This window comes from Pelodiscus sinensis, chromosome 3, assembly GCF_052426305.1.
Source record: "Pelodiscus sinensis isolate ZL-2025 chromosome 3, ASM5242630v1, whole genome shotgun sequence".
NCBI lineage: Eukaryota > Metazoa > Chordata > Testudines > Trionychidae > Pelodiscus > Pelodiscus sinensis.
The window spans coordinates 19112546-19131835 of record NC_143054.1 but is presented as its reverse complement, the minus strand read 5'-3'; positions in this window follow the sequence as shown (position 1 = coordinate 19131835).

The window sequence follows — 19290 nt, the reverse complement described above, 5'->3', positions numbered from 1 at the left end:
CTCCCTCTTAAACTCCCTTGTCTGCAGCCCCCGTCCGTTCTACGTTGCATTGTTGTTTTGAAATAATGCTAGTTATCTCAAAATAATGGTACAGTGTAGTTGCACACTTACTAATTCACTGACTGTGATTTTCAACCCTGGATCTAAAAGGTCTTGGGAATGAAAAATAAGGAAACTAGGAATGTGCCTTTTTCTGTCTTTTCTCACTTAGGGTATGTCTACATTGCACTGTTCTTTCGAGATACCTAGCGTTATTTTGTAATAACAATGCGAGCATCTACACAGCCATTCTGTTGTTCTGAAATAATTTCAAAATAATGGACGGCTTATTCTGAAATCTGTGAATCTCATTCTACAAGGAATAACGCCTATTCTGAAATAGCTATTTTGAAATAAAGTGTGTGTAGATGCTCCACTGCTGATATTTCAAAATTGCTCCTCACCAGGCACATTCTAAGTTATTTCTTCCCCGTGCCTTCTGGGGCTCTAAACTGAGATAGCATGTCTACATTAGGGAAGCCTGACTCGAACTAATTTTGAGGCTTCCCTGCAGTGTAGATGTGCTATTTCAAATAAGGTATTTCAGAATAACTATTGAGGAATAGCTTATTTTGAAATAAGCATGCAGTCTAGACATATCCATATAGACCGGTGGACTGAGCAGCTGGGTGGAGAAAAAAGGTCTTCAGTTTTAGTCCCACTTCAGGCCACTGGCAAAACACTTTACAACTTTACCAACAGGATGAGGTAGGTAAGTAGCAACTATCCTTCATCACTGAGGCTCGGAGAGGATGACTAACTTGCCTCATGATACTGTGCTCTAATATATGAATTATAGGACTGGACGTTGAAGATTGGAGTCTCAGTAATGCTCTTATTGAAGTTAATGGGAAAATGTTCATTCATTTCAGTGGGTGCAGGGTTGGCCTTCGTTTTCCTGCTATTGTCTTGCTTTAAAAGAAAAAACAGAATTCGTTATTTTAAAACTTAAATGCAACAGTTTTTATTTGAAGGGCAAGGAAGAGGAAGTGAATGATACAATAAGTTGCCATTACTTGGAAATCTTTAACAATGTCATTATTTAAGAGCCCTCTAGTTCAACTTTCTTATTAATAACTCTGTCCTTGTTCTTCTCACTGTTCTGAAAAGGATGTGAGTGTGTGACAGTGAAGGAGGAAACTGGTTATAGCCTGCTGCATGAATAGGTCCAATCAGGCCATCAGTGGAAGGAATTCACATTCTCTTTTCCTTATATTGGAATATATTTAAACTTGAATGAATTGTTCAAGCATCTTGATGTTGAGAGCTCTGGTCACAATGTGAATTCTGAGACACCTGTTTCCATGTACAAAACATATAGAGACCTGTCTTTTTAACTATTTATTGAAAATACAAAACCAGTGAGACAACAATGAGCAAAATGTATAGTAAAAACAGGAGGGGAAAATGCTATCGGAATCTCTCTGGGTTAGGAAAATAGCCACTCCACTCTAATAAATCCCCCTCTACATATGTCTGAATGAACTCTCTCCTGACAGCTAGTTGGGGAGGGGGAGAGACTTCAGGAGCAAACTACATTTACAGGAATACACCTACTCTGTGTAGGTATCTAGCAGACAGGAGCAGTGTAACTCTAAGGCTATGTCTAGACTACAGGTTTTTTTTCAAAAAAAGTGGCCTTTTTTCGAAAAATACTTTACCTGCATTTAGACTGCCACTGCGTTCTTTTGAAATGAAATAGAAAGAACACGGCAATTTTTTTGAAAGCAGTAAACCTCGTTTTACGAGGAAGAACGCCTTTTTTCAAAAGAGCTCTTTTGAACAAAGGCATTCTTGAATGCAAACAGAGCTTTTTCGAAAGAGAGCATCCAGATTGTCTTTTGAAAAAGCGGATCACTTTTTTGAAAAAAGTTGTGGCTGTCTAGATAATCTCTTTCAAAAGAAGCTTTTTGAAACCTTTCGAAAAAGCTTCTTTCGAAAGAAGCATGTAGTCTAGACGTACCTATGCTGTGTTTGATTCCTCCTTGCTCTGTTTTCCGTACTTAATGTTGGGTGATGTCTCTCCTTTCATTAACAATTTCTTTTCTACACCCAGACTCTGTGCTTGGGATACGGAAGCATTGCCTTTCAGAGGCTCTTGGGGTGGTGTGTGACTTTCTCAGGTTACGGGGTGGGGACTGGAGCCAGTTCTGTGCTGTATTGTTGAAAGTGAACCCCTCAGTATTGAACCCAGCCCTGGGTGCTGCTCGCTCTACCTGGCAGAAGGGTTACAGATATATATGCCAGGGACTATACACAGCAGATATGCTACACATGTCCAAAGAAAGGCAGCAGTGCTTGAATGCCTCTTCTTCCTTCCGCTAAACAGAAGAGGGAGCTAAGCAGGGGAGCCTGGCTCTGGCATCTGTGACACTCTCTCCTAGTTCTCCCAGTGGATCTCTTAGTGGCAATTCTACTTCTAACACCTCCCACCTTGACTTCCACTGCCATGTGGGAAGGGAGCAGTCACTACAGGTATGCAGGAGGGCAGCCATCTCTGTAAGATGGCCACTTTCCCCATGAACCTGTGGATGCCCTACCCAGAGATCTAGGTGGCTGGGACACTATACCACCTCTACACTGAGCTCTGAACACTTGCCTTTGTTGCCTAGATGCTGTGCAAGGAACTGTTATGGGATTTGCTTGCTTTGCTGGCTTTTTCCTAAAACAGAAGGTATTTGAAAGTATGGGTGTTCCAATTACACGGAGATCTGTGAACAGAACCCATATTTAAGAGGATAATTAGAGCAGCAAAACCCGAGACGAAGCAGGAAAATGGCAGGGATTATTTCAGATAATAAGATAATGATGGATTCTGCGGATGCTTTCAATGTGGATTGGTGGTACGGAGATGATGATCTTAACGCTATGTATTGCCTCTGATCCTGGAGTATGCTGAAGTGCTTTACAGACCCAGCAGATGGATATACAAAGGAATCGCTTCATCCAGGACTAAAACACAGCAGTCTGTGTGGTGGTGCTTGGCAATGACTGAGCAGTTTATAGCAGCACTAGAAAAAGTAGAGAGGAAAGTCAACATATTCAGTAAAAAAGTACAGTGCACAGAGGACCCGATTCTGCTTTCACTCGCATTAGTTTCACATTGATGTATTTCCACAGGCTTCACTTGAGGCACTGCAGTGAAAACAAGAGCAGCATCAGGTGCTCCTGTGTTTAGATATGGAGGACCCCCTTTTTTACCATCTTGCAAGTTTTGCACCCATACAAAAAGGTGTGCGCGGGTAAATTGGAACAATAGTGTCTTACGTTCACTACCTGTGGGTGTGAATGAGAGGGCAGAGCAGAGGAGATTCACACCCAAAATGTTATCCAAGAATGGTAAAATGGGGACCATTGTTCTGCACCATGATGAGTAGAGAGAAGGAAGAGTGTGGCCAGCACCCCTTTCACTTGCATGGCAGAATTAGAGCGTGGATGCCAACCTGGTCTGTGGGAGGCATGAAAGACACCAGGGCTACATCTAAACTGCTTTCTTCTGCCGAAAGAAGATATGTAAATTCAGAGCTAATTTGCATATCTTCTTCTGATCGCGTTATCGGAGAGATTTTGTCAAAAAAGAAAGCAGTTTAGACGCGGTTCTTTCAGAAAAAAACCTTTTTTGAAAGAACCCAGCGCACCTAATTTTTTTAGGAAAAAGGATTCTTTTGAAAAAGCGTTTTTTTAAAGAACCGCATCTAACTTTCTTTTTTGACAAAACCTCTTCTGATAATGCGATCGGAAGAAGATATGCAAACTAGCTCCAAATTTGAATATCTTCTTTCGTCAGAAGAAAGCCGTCTAGACGTAGCCTAAGGGATCACTCACCACAGGGATAGGTACATACAGTCCCTCCCTTGTGCTGTGCTTGGGGTGGTCTATGCTCAGGCTTGGCGTGCAAAGGCTTGTGCAGGGTCTCGTGCTTTCCTGCAGAGGCTGTGTTTTCTTTTTAGTTACTTTTTGTATGGAAAACCTGAAGGCGAGCTGGGGAGAGGAGTGCTGAAGATGCTGTGCCCAAAGGTATGTTATCTATAAATGCCTGACAGAGACATCCTCTGGGTTTTTACCTAATAACCCCGTCACATGCCCACTATCAAACCTTTCCTGCCCCCTGCTGGAGAGGTCAACATCCTAACTGCCTCTTTCCTCCTTCCTCCCATCCCTGCAACCCACGTTGGCCTGAGTAGCAATAGAACTGAGAGTACCAGAAAGAGACTCTCACACTCAGGGTACGTCTAGACTACATGCCTCTGATGACAGAGGCATGTAGATTAGGCTACCGGACATAGTAAAATGAAGTGGCGATTTAAATAATCACCGCTTCATTTAAATTTACATGGCTGCCGCGCTGAGCCGACAAACAGCTGATCAGCTGTTTGTCAGCTCAGCGCGATAGTCTGGACGCTCCCCTGCCGACATCAAAGCCCTTTGTCGACCACCCAGGTATGCCTCCTGGGATGAGGTTTACCTGGGTGGTCGACAAAGGGCTTTGATGTCGGCAGGGGAGCGTCCAGACTATCGTGCTGAGCCGACAAACAGCTGATCAGCTGTTTGTCGGCTCAGCGTGGCAGCTATGTAAATTAAAATGAAGCGGCGATTATTTAAATCGCCGCTTCATTTTTCTATGTCCGGTAGCCTAATCTACATGCCTCTGTCGCCAGAGGCATGTAGTCTAGACGTACCCTCAGGTTCCAGCTGGCAAGCTGGATAGGGGGAATACTGGGTAATGCTGGGATGGGCCAGAAGAGGGCCTACATTTAAGCACCGTGACCAATTGGTTACTTTTTGTGTTTGTTCACAAGCTCAGAGCCAAATTTTGAGTTTAATTAACTGTTAAGGCATTAGCACTGAGCTCACTGCAGGAGGTGTGTTGCTTCAGGAGAGCAACCAGAGGGCCTTATTTCTCATTATATGGTTTTGATGATTTTTTTAAAGGCGTACTCACTTGCACTACTGTGTGCAACTTTTTAAGATACTAACTAAATCCTTCTGAAATCCTTCTGAACAAAATGACCGTCTCTAGGAACCAATCCACTCAGCTCGTGCAATAGAGCTGTCCCTCGAAAGATGCTATGAGGACACGAGCTATGGTCAGGCTGAACCTAGATGTGACATTATCTCCACAAATGAAAATGAATACTTGAGATGTTTCCATCGCTTCTTGTTAATATATTAATTCCTCACAGAACTGGCTGTAGAGTGAGGAAGGTACACAGTTTTGTTTGCTTTTCCCCTTTGCCCATTGTCAGTTTCTTAATACACCCATCTTGTCTGCTCATGGGGGGGAGGGGGAATACTTTGACTTTCCTTTGACGTGCTGTTTCATTGTGCATTTCAGTCACACAAATGTATAGAGAAAATGCCAATCAAATATATAGAAACAATCACTTTCACAGACTTCCCTCAAGCTGCTGTGCTAATCAGTCAAGTGCAACCAAAGAGCCTTATTTGTTCTATTTCTATCCCTTACCGGTCAGAAGGGATTTAACCCACATCCTACTTAAATTCATCTGCCTTCCTACATCCTAACCAGGAGGAAAGAAATATGACTTTTATAAAGCATAATCGGAAGCGATATAAGGTGGGAATTTAGAAAAAGTTTCATTAAATCAGTCTTTTTTATTACTATAGGTTGAACTTCTCTAATCTGGTGCTCTCTGGCCTGAGAACATCTGTGATCCAGCTAACTAAAATCATGCTGGATGTCCACTTATCATGAATGTGGCCAAATTTTCTATAATCCCAAACAGTTTCCTTACAGCTACCAGTCCTGGCTCTCAGTGTTCTGTGATGTTATTTAGCTTTAAATTTACCCCCTAAATGTTTCTAAGCAATGGAAGTGTTGGTAATGATACTAGATAATATTGACCTCCCATGGTTCAGCAAATTCTCTGGTTTGGAACCAGACAGGTCCTGGTGTTGAACTAGAGACATTCAACCTGAACAACTGAATATTGAAGATTCCTCCATTCTGAAAATACAAGCAAATTAGATGGGCCCAATCCCCATCAGTGCTACATCTGTGAAGCACCATGGACTTCACTGAAAAGTATGGGTATGTCTACATAGCAAAGTTATTTCAAAATAACAACTGTTATTTCGAAATAACTTTCCTAGTATCTACACAGCCAAACCGTTATTTTGAAATAAATTTGAAATAGTGGAGTGCTTATTTCGAATTTGGTAAACCTCATTCCATGAGGAATAATGCTAAATTTGAAATAGCTATTTCAAAATAAGTGCTGTGTAGACACTTCTTTCGAAATAGGGGCCTCCAGCCTTCCCAGGGTGTCTTGGTGGCCACTCCAGCCTCAACCAAGAACACTCCTCTCTATCCCCCATCCCCGGAGCCCTTAAAGGGGTAGACTCTAGCCACAGTGCCTGAGCATCCACTCAGTGTGGATACGCTATTTTGAAATGGCAAAAAGCTATTTTGAAATGCATTTTGTGTGTAGAAGCACTATTTTGAAATAAGCTATTTCGAAATAACACTTTAGTGTAGACATACTCTGATAGCTAAGCATCTGGCCTAAATAAATAACTTACAGAAGCTATTTCTAATAATATTTCACATAATAGTGTTCCCAGTACTGCTCTCAGTATCATATGGTAAAGTCAAATAGCACAATCTGAAACAGAGGGTTAAACATGTAGGAGCAAATTGTGAGCAGGTTACATAGAGACAGAGCCTTACGCTACTTAACTGTAGTATGAGTATGTGTATAAAGGTACGTATCGAGTTTTTGCAAATGACTTTGACAATTAAGTTACCTAACCCTGAAGTCTGTGTTAAGCATCTGAAAATGCCCAGGGTGAATGTAATGTTTCCAGAAGCCAGAGTAACCTTGAGCTAAATAGTATGCTGATGAAATCAATCAAAAGTGCTGTACTTTCTCTCCTGGCTAGCCTGTCTCCTAGCTGTTTGTTAAACATTATAAGCAGAGTTTAGTGCATATAGGACTTGTAGATGAGCCTGTTTGCATCAAAAGGTAGACACACACTAATGGAAGAAGTAATTGGCTTTGCTACACAAATAGGCCTGCAGGGCCATCCAAGATGTGTTCAAGCAAGGTGTATGTTATGGGGTTTATTTTTGTGGGGAGATGGGGAGAGGAGGCATCAGGTAGGAGTCACAAATAGAGATGATCTTTAGTAGCGGCTGATTCTTGTGGGAACTGGAGAAGTTGACTTCATATATTTGGCAGAACCCCCATTTCCAGTTATTGCACTTGGAGCTCAGAGAGACATACAGATTGATCCTCCCTGATCCAGCACCTTTGGGACCTAAGGGATCCCAAAGTAGGGAGTTTGCCAGTCCAGGGTAGGTCAATGCTTCCATGCTGGCTGCCCACTTTTGGACTCCTCTCTCTGGAGCTCCTAAAGCTACGGATCCCACCCTGCTGCCCATTTACTGCTGCCAGAGTTCCAGTGGGATTCTGGCTGGGACCACCTGACCATTGCCACTGTGGGATCTCCAGAGTTTCCCTGCCAGGACCACATTGCTGCTGCCAACTCTATTCAGATGCTGCCTCTGGGTGTTCCCTGGGCTCCCCAGCAAATGGTCCTCTGCCAACTGCCTGGCCCCGCTTTCACTGGAGGTTACCTTGGTGGGGTAGTCTGGCCACCCCAGGCCCTCTTCCATTGGGGATTCCACAGGTTCCCTGGCCAGGGCTTCCTCACTGTCTGGCATTCCCAGTCCTGCTCCCGCCGGGGGGTTCCCAGGGTTTCCCAGCCTGGGACTGCCTGACAGCAGCTTGGCCCCATTGACTCTGGAAGTTTCCTTGCTGGGGGTCCTCTCCCTCCTCTGCCCCAAACCCCACTGATTCCAGGGATTCCCTAGCCTGTCTGGGGATCCACAGCTGCCACCTGGCCCAGCCAGGGATCCCCAGCCCTGCGTTCTCCCAGCTGGCTCCTGCTCCTGGTCTTCTGGGCTTGTAGGTCCAGCAGCATTCAGACCACGGAATCCCAGATTTGGGAGGTTCATCCTGTTCTAACTCTGCCAGCATTAGTCAGGTGGCACCATATATATGGTGCCAAACCATGCTTCCATCTTTTTAATTCTAAGAACGAGCATGATGGTATACTATAATACATGCCTGTTTGACTCCCTATTAATAGGGAAAAGACCTCCCCAGGCCAGGACATTTGGCACTGTAGCTTTAAAAGCTTTTTAGAGAGAAATTACAATAGGACCTTAAAGGCAGATGGTTACTATTTATTTATGGTGCACCAATAATGTGTTGGGAAAGCATCTCATACTTGAGGTCCCTGCTCTAAAGAGCTCAAAATACAAGGACAGTTAAGTAAACAGAGTAGGCAAAGGAAAACAATTTACAAACATGTCAACTCGCTGTAAGCCACAAAACAGATGGAAACATTTAAGGTCTTCAATATGGACTATATCAAGGCCTTGCTGGTGTACTTAGGAAGTTTGTACCAAACACAAGAATAGACATAAATGTGATTGTGTGTGAATTTAAGAAACATGTAGATGAGGATGGGAATGTTGGCAGAGTCTAGAGTTAGGGAACAGTGGGCAGGAAGATAATTTAGGGAGGGTCAGTTAAAAAGCTTTATAGAGGGTATCAAAAGCTTGAATTTGAAGTAATGATGGATGGGAAAGCAGTGGAGAAGTTCAAAGAGGAGACAGATGTGATCAGCTCGGTAGACAAGGAAGAAAACTTGTGTAAAAGGTGGATGAAGGACAGGGGAATCCACTTGAATCTTAGTTGCTTACAACAAAATCAGGTTTAAGCATTTATAATTTATTCTGTAATTTGCAGAGATAGACACAAAGATCGAATTATGCAAAACAGTATGAGAAGATGACTCCACTGGCTTATACTATAACACAACTATTTTCTAATAATACAGTATAAAATATGTATGTAGAATAAAAGAGAAGAATATCTTTTGAAAAGCCTTCAATGCTATTTATAAGTTACTGTTTTTCCCAAGAGACAATGGTGTAAAAGACAAGATGAAGGGAGATAATAATAAAACACTTAAATATACAACATCTGTGACCTAACTAGCTTTGCTGCTGACTTCACCGGGAGCAGGATCATGTCCTATAATTGTTAATATTTTGAATTCAACTTCAGATCTCATTCTTGTACTTCCTTGTTTTGTAATCTGTAAATGACCTTCTCATAAGAGGCTGCTTCAATTCTTTCCGTAGAAATCTATGATTTCTAGCTCCTTTAGAAATTTTACCTTGACACCTCCATTAATCCATGTGACATTTTTCTTTTTGAAAATCATTCCAGAGAGGTAACTACACACAAGAGGCAAAGTTTGGAAAACGTATGAGATTTCACACATACCAAAGAGGAATGGACAAGTGAAATGTAGAAATTCTATCATTGTCAGTCCCTCAAGTTCAAGGATGAATCTGTTTCATGGGCTTTTATTTTTTATGGGCCTTTTGGTGACTAAGATAATTGAGCCACAAATTCGGTGGCAAATGTTGCAGGTGATGTTGGAAGGTAGGGTTGGGTGATTGCTTCATGACCATGCTCTGTCTTTTCTTGCTGATGTTTTCTGAGATCAAGGCAAAAGATTTTTTTTTCAATCAAAAGTGATTTTTCCTTCTCTAACAAATCTTTGCCAGTTAGCCCTTCTCTGGGCTACTGTCTCCTAATGTGTGATATGGATGCCACACCTTGTTTGTCTTGAGGGCATCTTTGTCAGTCTATATTTGACGGACAGTCTATATTTGTCAGTATATATTTGAAACATATATTTTGGCCTCCCCATTTCCTTTCTCTTTTGAATTGGCAGTATAGTAATTATTTTGGCAAGCATATGCACACAGTGTCCATTCTAACCTCAACTGGTGCTGGATAATCAGGGCCTCAGTACAGAAGGAGTTGTCCTCTATGAGGACACAAATGTTAGTGAGGTGATCCACCCACTTTGTGTTGAGCATCCTCCAGAGAAAATCCTCCAGGTTTTTCAGGTGTTCTTTTGTAGGTTGCTCAAACCTCACAGCTGTAGATGAGAGTTGGGATTACTATCACTCTGTAAATTAAAAGCCTTGTATGTGTTCTGAGGTGGTTATTGAACCAACCTTGAGACAGTTTGCCAAAGGCAAGGGTAGCACAATGGACCGTGGCGTAATGGGCCTGCTGTTTTATTCTTCATTTGCTTCATTGTTTTGTGGATTTCTTTGGCTGTTGGTGGATTGGCAAGAGTTTCCCAAATGGGTGTTAAGGGATGGGATCAATGGTGTCATTGCTCACAGTCTATTCTTGATTTAGAAGTTTTTGGTAGTGTTCCTTCCAGTGTTCTTTAATGGATTCATTGTCTTTAATTCTATAATAGTATCCTCATTTACGCCTGAAGACCCAATCCTGAAAAGAGTGCCATGTGAGTTGATTCTAGAGGTCAGTGGGGCTTCATGGAAATTCAGGATAAACCTCTGAAGAGCTCTTTGTAGAATTCGGATCAATGATCTGACAGAAGTACTCAGACCTGGGTGGTTCAAGAACCAACCTAGCAATTAACATTACACAAAAGTGTGCCACAGTAGTGTGAATTCATTTTTTCATTTACTGTTTTATATAATATAATTCTTAGAGCAAAATGACCAAATATTATCTTAGCAACTACATCATAAAAGCATAAAAGCATCCTGAATGGTGAACGACTTTGACTGGCTACTAATTAAGTCACATTGTGGTTTAATATAATGTGCAGCAGAGAGCTGCAGGAGACACATTAAAGATCCACTTGCAGCTCTGGAGCCACAGTCTGAGTATCACTGATCTATCCACTGACATGAGGGCGAGGAAACTGACAGATGAATGTGAGATGTGGTCTGCCACTTGTCAATTACCATAAGCTTCTTTAACTATGTTTACTGGTGTTCTTAACAAATGGCAGTTTTTTAGTACAGTATGCAGATGAGTTATATGCTTAAAATTATAAAAATATTAGTATTAAAGTAACATTAAACTCCATCTGAGATAAATAACCTGTTGTATTAGGCAAAGACAAATGCACAGTAAGAAATAGTAAATCCTCCTAAAGAGATTGCAAACTAAATAGAAATGTCTGGGAAGAAAGGAACAGGGAGAAAGTAGTTTGTCCAAAGTCATACACTGCCCTGGCTGAGAAGAGAATCCAGGTCTCCTGTGCTCAAGTCCAATACTAGATTTATTAGACCATACAAATGATGCCAGCTGTCTTGCAAACACAAAAAAAAGGAAGAAAGTTCTGATGCAATACTTTATCCCAGAATGCACTTACAATTTAGGGTGTTAACCTTGGATGCTAGGATGATTTGGAAAAATGCAAATAAAACAGGCATCAGCCCCAAAGGGGGAAATCTTACTCAATGGCAACAAGGGTTCCCTTTGCATATCCATAAAATGGTACAGACTGAATGAAAAAATAGACCTCATCCAAAACACCTGAAGGACCAATGAGCTTTTAAAGGCCTAAATCACTGAACAAGAAGTCATATAAAAAGGAGTCAACAAAAAGGAGTCATATAAAAAATGGAAACTAGGACAAATAACAAAGGATGAATATAGGCAAGCAACACGGGAATGCAGGGGCAAGATTAGAAAGGCAAAGGCACAAAATGAGATCAAACTAGCTACAGGCATAAAGGGAAACAAGAAGACCTTTTATAAATACATTAAAAGCAAGAGGAAGACCAAGGACAGGGTAGGCCCACTGCTCAGTGAGGAGGGAGAAGCAGTAACAGGAAACTTGGAAATGGCGGAGATGCTCAATGACTTCTTTGTTTCGGTCTTCACGGAGAAGTCTGGAGGTGTGCCTAACGTAGTGAATAAAAGCAGAGAGAGGGTAAGTTTAGAAGATAGGATACACAAAGAACAAGTTAAAAATCACTTAGGAAAGTTAGATGTCAGCAAGTCACCAGGTCCTGATGAAATGCATCCCAGGATACTCAAGGAGCTGATAGAGGAGGTATCTGAGCCTTTAGCTATGATCTTTGAAAAGTCATGGAAGACTGGGGAGATTCCAAAAGACTGGAAAAGGGCAAATATCATACCCATCTATAAAAAGGGGAATAAGAACAACCCAGGAAACTACAGACCGGTCAGTTTAACATCTGTCCCAGGGAAGATAATGGAGCAGGTAATTAAGGAAATCATATGCAAACACTTGGAAGGTAATAAAGTGATAGGGAATAGCCAGCATGAGTTTGTGAAGAACGTGTCATGCCAAACTAATCTGATAGCTTTCTTTGATAGGATAACGAGCTTTGTGGATAAGGGAGAAGTGGTGGATGTCATATACCTAGACTTTAGTAAGGCATTTGATACGGTCTCGCATGATATTCTTATTAATAAACTAGGCAAATATAACTTAGATAGGGCCACGATAAGGTGGGTGCATAATTGGCTGGATAACCATAGTCAGGGTATGTCTACACTACCCTCCTAGTTCGGACTAGGAGGGTAATGTATGCATACCGCACTTGCTAATGAAGCCCGGGATTTGAATTTCCCGGGCTTCATTAGCATAAGTGGGGAGCCGCCATTTTTAAATCCCCGCTGCTTCGAACCCCGTGTAGCGCGGCTACACGGGTTTCGAAGCAGCGGGGATTTAAAAATGGCGGCTCCCTGCTTATGCTAATGAAGCCCGGGAAATTCAAATCCCGGGCTTCATTAGCAAGTGCAGTATGCATACATTACCCCGCTAGTTCGAACTAGCGGGGTAGTGTAGACATACCCTCAGAGAGTTGTTGTTAATGGTGCTAAATCCTGCTGGAAAGGGATAACAAGTGGAGTTCCGCAAGAGTCTGTTTTGGGACCCGTACTGTTCAATATCTTCATCAATGATGTAGATATTGGGATAGAGAGTACGCTTATTAAATTTGCAGATGATACCAAACTGGGTGGGGTTGCAACTTCTTAGGAGGATAGGGACATAATTCAAAATGACCTTAGCAAGTTAGAGAAATGGTCAGAGGTAAACAGGATGAAGTTTAATAAAGAGAAATGCAAAGTGCTCCACTTAGGAAGGAACAATCAGTTCCATACATACAAGATGGAAAGCGACTGTCTAGGAAGGAGCATGGCGGAAAGGGATCTAGGGGTCATAGTGGACCACAAGTTGAATATGAGTCAACAGTGTGATGCTGTTGCAAAAAAAGCAAATATAATTCTAGGTTGTATCAACAGGTGTGTTGTAAGCAAAACTCCTGAAGTCATTCTGCCGCTCTACTCTGCACTAGTTAGGCCTCAGCTGGAGTACTGTGTCCAGTTTTGGGCGCCACATTTCAAGAAAGATGTGGAGAAATTGGAAAGGGTACAGAGAAGAGCGACAAGAATGATTAAAGGTCTAGAGAACATGACCTATGAAGCCAGGCTTCATGAACTGGGCTTGTTTAGTTTGGAAAAAATAAGATTAAGGGGGGACATGATAGCGGTTTTCAAATATCTAAAAGGGTGTCACAAGGAGGAAGGAGAAAATTTGTTCCTCTTGGCTTCTGAGGACAGGACAAAGAGTAATGGGCTTAAAGTGCAGTAAGGGAGGTTTAGACTGGACATTAGGAAAAAAATAAATTGCCAAGGGAGGTGGTGGAATCTCCCTCTCTGGAGATATTTAAGAACAGGTTGGACAGACATCTGTCAGGGATGGTGTAGACGGAGCTTGGTCCTGCCTTGAGGGTGGGGGGCTGGACTCGATGACCTCTCGAGGTCCCTTCCAGTCCTATGATTCTATAAGACTTTAGTGATGTATTAGTTGTCAACTGTTTTTACATGGAAGGCAAAAGTCAGTCTAGAGCAATTTTATTTCAGTTTTAGGGAAACAAGTAAGGAGACAGATTTCTCAGCAACTCTATATTTAAATTGCTCCTTTGACTTGAATAATTACATTTTATACCAGCTGAGGATCTGACCCACATACTTTAGGACATAGTTAAAGACATTGGTTCTATGCAGAACATTACAACAAAATTATGCAGCAAAGATCCAATTTGGTTTTTTAATACTGAAAATTAATAAAGTTATTGCATTCTTTATCACTTCTATTTGCTTCTCTGTGGCAAGTACTGTTGACTAATATTTTAGACATTGAGACATGGACACTTTATGATTACTCAGGTCTCTTATAGTAATGCAGCTATCCTCTAGTCATGCTGAGAAACAAATCATTAGACACAGATCCAAATTTCAATGCTGGATAATTTTCCAATTGTACAACTCTGGATCCAATTACTTCAGACTTAAAAAAATTAACCGAGTCCAAGAGAAATGGCAGAAACTTGATTGTCTAAACAATTTTTCTATTCCAGGTTATAGGTTTGTGTATAGGTTTATAATGAAACCTCTGGGCAGGCAGATGTCTATTCATAATGCCATGCATATTATATATATCTTGGTGATTTAAAGATCCCAGTGGAGTGTGCCAGAGATTGTAATAATAGAAATTTCTGAGAAACTAACCCATGAAGTTATTTTGTGGGGGTTCATCTACACAGTACAGTTATTTCGGGATACGTTTGGTATTCCGAAATAGCTACACCACATCTGAACAAGACACCCGTTATTTCGAAAAATATTCCTTGTTCCACAAGGGTTAAGGGATGCCTCAAAATAGTGCATTATTTTGAAATTTGGTGCTGTATAGATGCACCAATTTCAAAATAAGCTATTTTTGAAATAAAATCAAAATAAGATACGTATCTTATTTCAAGTTTATGGTGCTGTGTAGACGTAACCTGGCAAAATAACCAACTTTTGTTCCTTGGTAATCAAACAATGACCATTTGACTCAGAAGTATAGCAATGAAAGCAAATAATTTGTCTTTGGGATTACAAAAGATGAAATCAGAAGGATTTTAATGGTAGAGATTATATCACCAGGATATTCCCTGTAAAGAGGGTTCTCGTTATAAAGAGGATGTCTAGGGAATATCAAGGGTGCTTATAAAGATCTTAAGGTATGACATTGGTTGGACCAAGGTGATACACATATCATTAGAGGAAACATGGTTGCCAATGAATCATCAGAGCCCTGCAAATCCATGGATATCCATGGCTCACGTTTGCAGTTACGGATGCAAATATAGCTGCACATTTTGTATCTGCCTTATATCCATGAGTAGCTGCATATGTGGCTATTTATTGATCATTTTTTGCAGATGTGGATACCAATTTTGTATCCACATAGAGCTCTATGATTAGATCCTTACTTTAAGATTCATCCATTTAATTGTGATATAATCCATGATGCTGTAAAAGTTCAAGGTAGAAATTAGCTGAAATACACACTTTATCCAAAACCCTTGAAAATCAGTCAGCTTTTGATCAGATCCCATGGGCCAATACTAAGTTGTCATAAACTTAGTTCTGTTGAAGTCAGTGTAGCTGTGCTAGTTTACATCAACTGAAGATATATTCCTATAGGCGAGGAAGTGCTAAAGCTAGCGCGAGCAAATGGACATAAGAGTGCTATCTAGCAGCAACATGTAAGGAAAGCTCACATGGACACACATATGTGGTATCTGCAGAAAGGTGTTCTCAGACACAGAATCTGTGGTGTCACAGTTGCTGTGGAAAGGGAATTCTTTTTCTGCAATGGTGCCACTAGCAGCAAGAGTAAGCACTAGCTTGTACAGAGGTAGAAAACAGTGGTGTTACAAGGTGGGTGTGGGTGTGGGTGTGGTGGGCAGTTGCCCCCGGGCACCATGCTAGAGGGGCACCAATTTAGCAGGGGAGGGAAGGACGGCACTTGGAGTCCTAGGACCCCGCGGGCGCCAGCCAGACAGTGGAAGGAAGGACAGTGCTAGGATCCCACAGGCGCCAGCTGCTTCCGCACCTGCAGGAAATTGAAACTGAGCATGCAACACCCGGTGGCGGTGGTGCATAGGGCAGTGGTTCAGGCTGAGCATGCGTAGAACACAGCTAGCACACAGGTCCCATCTGCGACTACAACCATCACAATCCCCTGCATCAACAGTCGGTCTGAGGTGCCTCCCATTGGGCCACAGCATCTGGATCCTTGCCTGTAGACCACCCCTCCAAGAAGCCTTAGCTGCCGATTGACCAGAGGACATGTCAGTCAGGTTGGAAGCGGAATGGCCCTGTTTGCCGGAGGGAACCCCATGTGGTGGCAGGAAAGGCAAGGAGGCAGTCCAGCTGCGGGTTGGGGGCGCAAATTTTGCCTTTGCCCCCAGGCGCCTAACACCCTCACTATGCCTCTGGTGGAAAATTAATGCAATCAGATTAATGCAAATCTTCCCCAGTGCAGCATCTCTTACTGGAGCTTTTCTCTGCATGGGCATTGGAGGGTGACCAGTAATGGTGGGTACGTACACTCCAATCACAGATTCAGAGCCAATTGTTTGTAGGAGACACAAAAGTAAAAACTGAAGGGGATGTGACTGATGTACAGTATCTCTGTACATGAAAAAATGTGTTTGAAGTACTGTGTAATATTGGCTGCATAGGCTGTGTCCAGACTCAGGGTTTTTTTCGAAAAAAGTAGCCTTTTTTCGAAAAAACCTCACCTGCGTCCAGACTCAAGCCGCGTTCTTTCGAAATTAAATTGAAAGAACGCGGCTTTTCTTTCGATGGCGGTAAACCTCATTTCACGAGGAAGAACGCCTTCTTTCGAAAGTTCCTCTTTCAAAAGAAGGCGTTCTTCAATGTAAATAGGGCTTCTTCGAAAGAGAGCATCCAGACTCACTGGATGCTTTCTTTCGAAAAAGCAAGCCACTTTTTCGAAAGTTCAACGTGCAGTCTAGACACTCTCTTTCGAAAGAGGCTCTTTCGAAAGTATCTTTCGAAAGAGCCTCTTTCGAAAGAGGTTTGCAGTCTAGACATAGCCATAGTGATGGATGGTAGCATACTGACTGGGAATCAGTAGACATGGGTACTCTTTTTAGTTCTACCTCTCACCTGTTGTGCAACTGGACAAATTCACTTCACCTGATAACCCTTCTCTTCCTTTCTCTATCTTGCCTATTTAGACTGTAAGATCTCTAGGGGTACATCATACTTGCACCCTAGTTCAAACTAGGGATGAAAATGTAGGCGACCGAAATTGCTAATGAAGCGTGGATTTAAATATCCCGCGCTTCATAAGCATGATCTCACTGGCGCGTTACTCTGCTCAACAGCTGTTCTGAAAGTGAAAGTGCACGCTGGAATGCATTAGTTCGAACAAAACCCCTTAGTTCGAACTAACGTTACTCCTCATTCTTTGAATGCCTGGATACGCTATACGTTCCAGGATGCAAAGTGTAGGTTCTGTTTAGTCATTGATTTTCCCTTGTGACCGCAAAAATTCAGTGGGTTGCGGTTAGCCTACAGGGTGCAATTAGACCAAGCTGTGTTTAGGGATTATTTTCTCTCCCCTGCTTCTTTCAAAGAAAGCAGTGCTGTCCCTAAATACGGTTGCTTTGACACCGAGGCAGGATACGGGAGCTGCTGTTGTTCCAGTTCAGTAGACAGACGACCACCACACCTGAGCCACCTACATGGAGGTTTGTGACTAAATGCTTCCAGTGGTATCTTCCACCTGTATCTGATGACACTTGCCCATCACTATAAGGTGCCACAGGACTCCTCGTCGCTTTTGCCCATCACTGTAGGACTTTCGCCAACAGGAAAATCTTTGGTGTCAAGAGAGATACCTTCATTATGAATGGATTTCAGTGAGGCAGGCTTGTGAGTTCCAACCCCACTCTCTCTTCTCACTCTGACCATCGTGCACAGGCACAGGAACTGCTACATGTACACTGGAGGGAGAAAGCGCAGGTTTGAGATCAGTTACTTTCTCCTAGACTGACGCGCCTAAAAAGGCTTAGCGAGCTCAGTCTGCCCTGGTTTGGAATCAGAGTTTCCCTTCTCATAGATACTGTTGGTTCATGGCACTTTATTCCATATTATTTGGCACAACCCCTTGGGATCACTCCACGGAGGGATTCCTCAATCCGCCACCCTGAGGACACACCTCAATGCTGTAATACCCCAGCGCGAGGATACTCTTGTGACCATCCCAGAACATACCATTCATATAAATCATAAAGCATTTTTTTTTTAAATCTTCTTACTTTTAAAATGATCTTAGCCTCTTATTTGTCAGACTAGACATTTTTCACAGGTTCAGTTTCTTTGCCAATTTCCTGAGCCTTAGGACTAGTTGGCACTATAAAGTTTTGCCAGAATAGCTATAGTTTAGTGGGTGAGATGTGGTACCTGTATATGCTATTAATATTTTTTTTTAGGGACACTTAAATGCTAAGCATCAATTTGGACTTGAGTTAATAGGAGCCTGGGGATCTCTGCTTTCATACCCTCTGAATAATTTCTTGTAATAATATACTATACTTTTTGTTACAACGTCTAGTTATTTCCTTCCTTCTAACTTTCTCTGTTATTGACTGCTGACAGTGCAGAACTACTCTTCATTTATTCTGTGCAGATTTTCTTATATTACACTTGTGCAGCCTAGTTGGCATGTGTGGTTCCCTGATTTATTTCTTTGTCACTATAATAAGTGAAAGTACAGTAAAACTCCATTGGTCCGGCATCCAATGCTCTGGCACTCCTGATGGTCCAGCACCATCGGAAACCTGGAAGTGCTCTGGGCAGCCGGACAATTGGAGCTGCTCTGCCCCCAGCTTCCCCAATTTAGCCGCTGCTGAAACTGACCAGCAGTGGAATCGGGGACACCTGGGGCAGAGCAGCTGGGGTGCTGCCAGGCTGGTCCCATAGCGCCACCCCAGACCCCTCATAGCCCCCCCTTCTGATAGTCCGGCATATTTGATAATCCGGAACACCCTGGGTCCTAAAGGTGCCGGATTGTCAGAAGTTTACTGCATTTACAATTCATGTAATGAGCATGTCATTGCTCATGACAGTTCATTTCAATTGAAACTGTTTTTTCCTCTGGGAAAATATCCATAAAGAGCTTTTGTGGCAATATGTGGAGTCAACTTTTGAGTTCTTCATTATTGGCTGGGGTAGGGAGCCTTGTGAAATCCATTTAGCCCTCAGGAGAAAGGAACATGGCCTTCCTCAAAGAGTCTCTGTTTGTCTAAAATGTTCCATTTCCACTGTCTGTGCTCCTCCTGCTTACTCAATCATTGTGTAGCCATTCTCCCCATCTGGAGGTGTAAAAGAAGGTCCTGCGAAAGGAGCTGTAATGCATGCAGAGTGTTTTCCACTCCTATTCATAACTTTCTTTTCCCCTCAACACAATCTGCTATAGAATGTGTTCTTCTGATGCTACCACGCCGAACTGATTCTTGTTTCCTTCCAT